The following is an 8,385-nucleotide window of genomic DNA, read 5'->3' as shown; positions in this document are numbered from 1 at the left end:
TTAAAGTGCTTTAAAGCCTAAGAGCTCGTTTGGATGTGCTTTTAAAATAACTAAAGGCACTTTTGGTGAAAATGTTTTTGGAAGCAATCCTTAGTAAAATGCAAGTAAATTATAGAAAAACACTTAAAGTGCTTCCTGGAAGAAGCTGCTTCTTGCAGAAAACACTTTAAGTGCTTTTAGAATCAAAAAACATTTTCTCTTAAAGCACTTTCAGTCATTTTAAAAGCACATCCAAACAAGCCCTAATTAAAGTTCTTTCACCTTTATCCATGTCATTTTTTTTAACTTCTAACTCAACATTTTATTATAAACAAAAAAAAGTTCCTTTATAATTAAAACTGAGATCTAAACTAGAGAGCCTAAATTCATGCAACCGAAAGTAAATTTGAATTTTCGACAACTTATAGTAGAACCATGAACTAAGAGATTTCATATTATTATTTTTTATTTAAAATGAGTCCTTATGCCAATAATTGATTACTAAGAGTTGACAAAATATTTTTTTAGTACAATGTTGTAATGTGAAAAGTTATAATTCTTTTGGGTTACACAACTTACACATAACATGCCATAAGTTTTTTACATACTAAAATAAAGATAACACAATGTACTAATAGCTTGGTATGTATCAAATAAAGAATTGCATAACGCACCAAAAGTTATATTTTATAACGTACCAAAATACTAATAGGTAACCAAATTAGATTTATATAACGTACCAATAATTCGGTACGTTATATTTTTTATATATTTGCATGCATATATTGTATCTCATAATTGTATGTTAATAGGATGTTTGATATGTTTTAGAATTTAAAGCAAAAAAAATATTTGAGTAAGGAAGAATTTCTTTTGAAACAAATTATGATAAGATAAGATAGGGTGTTTGTTGTGATTTTAGGAGTTTTGTGAACTAATTGATAAATTAAATATAATAAAGAATCATACTTTTTTCGTTAGAAATTAGTAGAAAAATGTTTGATAAAAAGTTTAAAAGCAATAGATGTTTGATTCAAAAAATTCAAAATTGAGGCACTTACATCAAAATGTCCCATAAGATAATTCATAATACAAAACAAGGGGATTGCACAAAAAGATAACTTCAAGAAAGAAAACGGTCACATTTTATTGTTATTATAATAATTATAATAATTATTATTGTTATTGACATCACATTAGTCCCTATATGTATACAACCCGTTGTATTGTTTGTATACGATTACAACGAAGAATTACTCTGATGTCTACACTGGAAATTCAGGAAGAAAAAAACGGCTACAATAAATAGTTGTTCATGCATGATTTAGAGTTTCAGTGCTAAATCCAAATTATCGAAATTGGCGTTACCACTAGCATCCAACCCAAAATTAATTGACGGAATAGGGCGCTGCAACTGACTGAGGAACGGCCTGGTAGAATCACTATGGTTCTCCTCCCTCACCACATGTGCCATTTGATTACCATATGGCATCATCATGTGATGTGATCCAGCAGCTCCTGAGTTAACATTAGGATTTCTTGGCAACAAATAATGAGGAACTTGTGGTTGTTGTGGATGTGGAAATTGATAATGAGTTTGTGGTGGTGGAGGCGGCGCCGGAGAGGGTACAAAACAAATTTGGTTATTAACACCATGAAAAAGGCTTCTTTGATGAAAAGGGTTGGTCGATGGACGTAGCGGAGCGTTGGAGGAGATGAAGGGGTCGGTGCTGTTTGGAAGATTAAGTTGCCTTAATCTCGCGGTGGTGGAGAGGTCGTCATCAGCTAGGTGAGACTCGATGTGGGCTATGAGGGCTTTAGTGCTCATAAACACACGGTCACATAGTTTGCATGCAATTTGTGTTGGATCAGTTGCCCTAGGTGGTGCAGGATTTGATGACCCAAACATATTTCCTTGCCTCCAGTTCCAGTTGTATCGAGACATGGTTGTGCTTGAAAACCCCGACTCGAAAGATACGAAAACTGGAAATAGGGTTTCAGGTTTCTTTCCTTCTGGGAGCCCTAGGATTTTGGGAAGGATTGGTGCACACAGGGCCATGGGGATACGAAGGAATTTATATGCAGTTTTTGCCCATTCCAGAATGGCATGTAAATTGTGGTTGCATGCAAATTAATTACATTTTCCATAAAAGGTTTTGTCGTCTATGCAGAAATTTAATGCATTCTACAACAAAGCTTTGACTCTTGAATTTGTTACCAAAATATATAACCTCAGTGTTAGGTTTATGCATGAGAAAAAAATGAAAATTTAAAAAATATAGCCCGTGTGTTTTTATTAAAAAATCTATGGGGGTAGCCAAACGAGTGTTTTGTTAGATATTGTTTTAAAGAAATGAGAACAATGATGGATATTAGTTAATTTCGAAATTAAATTGGTGGTAAGTACTAAAAAAATTTTAACCTAACCCGTTTTTCTTCCATATCCTCTGCTGCTAAATATTCAAATAAAACTTTTTAAAGAAAGAAAATCAATTTGTGCATGGTATTTGTCTGTGTGCTCTGCTCCTCTCTCCCAAATTATCAGTGACAGTATCTGCTTATCTGATAGTATATATGGGATTTCATTCCATGTTTGAAAACAAAGACTGATTTTTAATTAATAATACAGATAATTATTAGCAGACGCCTAAGCAATATGATAAACTCCAATTAATGATTCGAGTTGTGTTTATCTCGTGTGGGCAAGGAAGGCATGGCACTGTAATGATTCAAAATGGATTTTATTAAACCATTAATTTCTTCAGCCAAGAAAGGTATATATCTTTAAGGGAAATGTAACCACTTTCGTTATTTGAGCAGTTACGTAAGGAAGGTACAAGAATTACAGCTAAACTCTCAAGGTGGCAAAATCTACTGATTGGGCACTAATAAGTTAATACGGTATTAACTACTTTTTTGGGCCCACTCCATAATGTCATTTCATAATTTGAACCATTTATAATTTTATAAGACAATGATCATTTCCTGATCTTTTAAGTTCGGAGCCTCTGGACGTCTAATCTCAATCGTTCACATAAACCGTGCGGCTAGGAAAACCATTTGCTTCTCTCCTCTCACATCCATCTTGAGTCTCTCCTTTCCTTCATGGACTCTCTCCTCACTCAAAGTTCTCTCTTCTCCATCTCTCTGACCCTATTTTATTTCAATTCTAATCCCGAAATCAGTTTATTGGTACTCAAATTAGATATAAATTTGAAAACAAGAAGACTATAATTTGGTCTCAAAAGCAATGGCGTAGCCAGGAATCATGCGGTGGGTGGATTAAGCTAAAATTATTACTACGAAATCAATTTTTTAATCTTTTGTTGCCTACGTAAAGTTATATAATAGTAAAACTGAAAGTAATAACTTGAAGTAAGAAATTTATACTATGTTTTTCAAGCTTCTCGCCTTCAAAAATTTCAAGTGAATAAAATAAGGAACCCTTTTTGGAGCGAGGCGCCGAAGTCGAATACTAGTTTAGATTAATCAAGGGCTGAGGCTGAGGCTAAATACCACTTTTTAGATTAATCAAATAAGGCCGAGGTTCTGAAAGAAAGCGTATCAACGACAATAGCATGAAATACATAACCCTATATATGTCATTATTATGTATAGTAGGCCAAGACAAGAATAAAACGTAGTAAAGGAGAATTCCCTTATCCTTTTTCTGGCACGAATTCTCTATCTCTTTCTTCGCAGTGAAACAAGAAAACCCCTATTCTGCCTGCCTTGCAGTGAATGAATGAGCCCTAGGCCTCTTATACCACTTTTGGACAGCAAACAAGTAACAACACTTTAACGGAAGAAATAGAGGTTTTTCTCGAGAAGGTTCTGAAAGAACGACTGCCCGGGTAAAATAGACTTCTTTTCTTTGATAATGGCACTAATTACAGGTAAATTAAGAGCTTGAGCATGAGCTTAGATAATATATGTCTTGTTCTCTGCACATGTGCACTACGCATTACTTGCAAGGTTGGCCGTAGGCCAAAGCCCCTTTAGCATAATCTAGGGACATAATGGTAACTTCCACTGCTCAGAAGTCACCTGCGAATTATGGTCCCACACCGTCAAAGGGGTCCATTTTTCGCGATTGAACGACGAACGTCACGACACATTTGGAAAGTGTTGTGGCGGGACCCATGCATGAGAAACTTGGATAAGAGATAGATAGCGGCCCAAAGGAACGGCCCACGGAGCCCTATGAGGCCCAACTGACAAATAAATTATTGGACTTAGAGCTCGACCAGAGGCACTGAACGCAGTGAAGTGGGTAGCGAAGAAGTTAGGAAGTGGGGAAAGTTACTTGCCAAGATTCATAGTAAGAGGAGAGCCACAAATAATAGAAAGACTTGAAGCCAGGTCTTCATCAACATTTGGGGAGAAAAAGAGCCTAGATTTGTCATAACTAACCTCCTGACAGGCAAAAAGAATCAAGACAATCCCTCATAGCATCGACTTGATCCATAGAAGCTCCAGAAAAAAGGATTAAGTCATTTGCACAAATGAGACACACAGGGGCCATCTTTAGATAGCTTAACAGGTTTTCATCCCCATACAAAGAACAAAAAGGTCAGATTCTAAAAGTAAAGCTTTAGAAACCCTAAATTTTTTCAGAATCTCTTGAGCCATAACTATATTATCAGCAATATGGTGCCCAGGCACAAAGCTCTCATGTGTAGGAGACACCAATTTAGTCAGCATGGGTCTCAATCTTCTCATAATCATTTTAGACACAATCTTGTACAAGGTTCTGAAACAACGGATTGGTCTAGGTATCCACTTTAGGAAAGAGATTAAAAATTGGTATGAAAACTCCCACAGTCCACTTCTTACTAAAAAGACCTTTCATGTCACGCCCCGATCCCAACATACGTCCAGGATCGACACGCAATGTCACCAAATACTCGTATATCTAACATACCTTGCCTCCTGGATATGAATAAAGCACCACTCAAGGTCCAAATTGCGTAGTAATTTCCATATATTTTATGGTTGCATCTAACCTTCTCGTTAGACTGCCTACATACCCTTAACAGGAATCAAGCCATTCGTAGTTCGTCACTCACTACCCATCTACATTTACCATAGTACATTCAAGCTGAAAGATATAACATTCCTCAATCAATCATTAGAACTTGACAAGTATGGAAGTACTAGATTCAAGGCTACATAACAATCCAATATGACAATCAAGGTTTCCATTCCACCCATAATATAAGTCACTATGTTTTCAACATAATATCGCAATCCAGTCATGTAACATATCAAGGATCAACCAAGCACACTATTTTTCTCTAGTCACATTCATTAACTAATCTAATAGTATTAATAGCAACTATATCCAACGTCATTCCACAATCCCATCAATTAATCAATTCATGAATCAAAGATGCATGATTTTAACTTTTAACTATATTAATCAACCAATGAGATAACATGCCATTTCACCAATTCAATTAGAGAACTCTGTATAATTCTCTACTTAGGTTATGAGTAATAACATGGTATATAAATTCACAAGGTCTATTGTGGGTAATTCCCATTCACTCGAATCTAGGGTTCTAGACTAATCTTATGGGAATGAGCGAAAGCAAGGATTCTGGACCACTCAACGAAATCCAACAACATCGGGTTCTGGACCCCTTAACAGAAACAAAATATCAAGTATAGAATCATACTTTATGAAATCATAATCAAGTCGTTGAAAACTGCAAAGGAGTCACCTAGACATCCAACGACTTTTCTAATTCAAACCACAAGATTCCCAAAAACCATTGTTCATATGTACATTAAAAACTAGGCTAAAGGGACGCAGTTTGGCCGAAGCCTACATCTTGGAAGCTATCTCAATCCAACTCAATGAAACCCCAGGTGGATACAATCCCGGACCATCACTTAACGGAATCGCGGAGTAGGAAGTATTCTGCACCATCTCTTAACATAATCCGAGTGGATACGATTCCGGACCATCACTCAATGGAAACGCGGAAGGCCAACAACCATATATACAACGGCTCAAAGAAATGAGACAAGCACAAGTTACTTAATTTACAAAAGCTCAACCAAGGGAAATAAGGCACAAATACTAAATTTAGAACGAATCAACAAAACAGGAGATGAAACCATATCGAAGCAACAAATCCCCATCACCATGGGTTAACGGTCTACCACTAGTCCTCACATTTCATCACAACATGTCAATCAAACCAATCAAACCATATTTCAATATATATATGTCAAATCTCATTTCATAAACTTAAATCATTGGCTAAACATTAAAAATAACAATTCAATAGAAAACATATTTATAAGACCAAGTCATATCCACATAGGATAACAATTACGAAAACAAGGTAATCACCAATATCACATATATTAAAGTCACTCACCTGAGGTCCATACTAACACACTCTAGCATGGAATTCAAGGCATCAAGCTCTATCACCGCCAAAAACAAAGCACAAGTCCACATTTAGATTTCTCTCAATAAATTCACATACCCAAAACTCTCATAAGTCTCCCACAACGACATTTAATGAGAATCAAACCGTCGATCAAAGGTATGGTCCATGATCTTACATCACTTGCTCCATAAGATCCAACAACTGATAACTGGGGTGCTCACAAAATTGTACGACGATCCAATAATCGGATTGTTGTCAATCGTGCAAACAAGTGGTAGTCCAATTTGATCACCACACCAAACAATTGAATTTCGGGAAACCGAGCTAGACATAGGTTCATAGGGTCACTAGAAGGTATTTGGTACTTAGACAACACTCATGAACGGTCCCATGCACCGCCACACACGATGCTAGTCATGGTGAAGGGTTTGAAAACCCAAATTTTCAACATTAACTAGATGAGCTCAAATTTATGTGGTAACTAGAGCTCAACAAGGGAAACATTAATCATAACTAGACCAACGATAAATTCTAACCGGAAACCATCCAAATTCATCGGGGAAAACTGAGTTTCTAGGGTTCTAACACCCAACTCTAAAACGAATATGAAAGAACAAACCAAGCATACCAACTTGAAGATTATGAAGAGTAGATGAAGTTTCATACCTCACTCAAAGGAAATGATTGCCGGAATCACCGGAAAAATGATAAAACCGCCGGAAAACCCACGGAACTTTGCTGCCTCGAACTGGAAAAATGGATAAGAAAATGGAAATCTAACACTACAAAGAGGTAGGGCCCGTCAAGAGCTTTCCATGGACACCAAGATCACCCAAAACGGAGCTCGGATGAAGGAGATACAAGTGGTTCAAGTTTGTGGGTTAAAGGGTCGAAAACACCCCAAAAACGGGTCAAAACCAGACCCCTCCTTCCTTTTTCTGAAAACTTTTTTCTTTCTAATTGGTCCCTCACTCTTTTATTAAGCTCACTTAACCTTTAACCCACATGTGGGAATTAAATAGTTCACACAATCTATAGTTCACAACTTCAAACGTCCGTAACTATACCGTTATAACTCAGACTCGCAAACTGCTTTCTCCTATGCACTCGTGGCTTCGAGACCTATTCGAAAACGTTACTTGTGACCTCAAAAGGTCAACAAATTTTAAATAATTATTTTCCAAACTTCACTTTTCGTAACTAGTTTAATTAAAATCTAAATCCAAACAATTTAAAATAAATTCTTGAGAAATAATATAAAATTTCAATGGTACAAATACGTAGATTATAACAGTTAAATCCGGGAACGGGATTTCACATTTCAAATAAGAAAGAGCAGTAGCCCGCAAATCACTTTTATCAGTCTTCCAATTTCCCTCATCATCATTAAGGCCCTCTACTTCATAGCCTTCTTTGAGCCAGGTATTCCTGAATTTCTAGAGCTAACGTTCTTGCAAAACCTCTTGGGCAATAACCTCATTATATTCCTTAGTTAGTTCATGCTCCAAATTGACAAGGAAGGAAACACATCTCCTACATAAAATCTTTTTCAATACCCTCCTCTTTTTCCTTCTAATTCCCAAACACATCAACATTCAGCTTTTGATATGGAAGTTTTAGTTTATTACTATTAAATTATAATATTGCTTAAAGTGATGAGTTTATTGAACATTTATTAGCTCTTATTTTCCTTAAAAGCAACCTTAAAATTTAAATTTTCATTTGCTAAGTGGAATATGACAATTAAAATCATAAAATAGCCCAAAATATTAATATTTTTAAGCTTAAAGATTTACAATTCTCCCTATACCATAGCCTAAGGGAGCCTTGTACTTCACTTCGCTAGGGCTTCGAAGCTTATGATGTGAATGATAAAGCTCAAAGCTTGAAGCTTTGCAATGAAGAAATGATGAAGATGGAGGAGAGTTTAGATTGGAGATATTTCAAATGTTGGGTGTAAGAGCATCTATAAAGAAAACGTCAAATTCAAAACATTAAA

This window comes from Malus domestica, chromosome 13, assembly GCF_042453785.1.
Source record: "Malus domestica chromosome 13, GDT2T_hap1".
NCBI classification, from domain to species: Eukaryota; Viridiplantae; Streptophyta; class Magnoliopsida; order Rosales; family Rosaceae; genus Malus; species Malus domestica.
Note: the sequence above shows the minus strand (reverse complement) of the source record.